This window comes from Penaeus monodon, chromosome 19 (genome assembly GCF_015228065.2).
Source record: "Penaeus monodon isolate SGIC_2016 chromosome 19, NSTDA_Pmon_1, whole genome shotgun sequence".
NCBI lineage: Eukaryota > Metazoa > Arthropoda > Malacostraca > Decapoda > Penaeidae > Penaeus > Penaeus monodon.
The window spans coordinates 5,235,740-5,235,968 of record NC_051404.1 but is presented as its reverse complement, the minus strand read 5'-3'; positions in this window follow the sequence as shown (position 1 = coordinate 5,235,968).

Sequence of the window (229 nt, the reverse complement as noted above, 5' to 3'; positions counted from 1 at the left end):
AGCAACTGGAAACATTGTAAGTAAACTGTGGAGCATTTGCATTACCTTTTGCATAACAACCAGAACTTAATAGCCTTCAGCGCTGAATCACAGTTAGATAGTTGGAAACAACATTCAGATTTGCAATGTAAGGATTCTGCTTTGTGCAATGCGATGATCATGAAGCTTGCAAATCACCGAGTGAAAGAGGTGCAATCTGTTTTTGGACTGAGTCAGGAATTAATCTTCT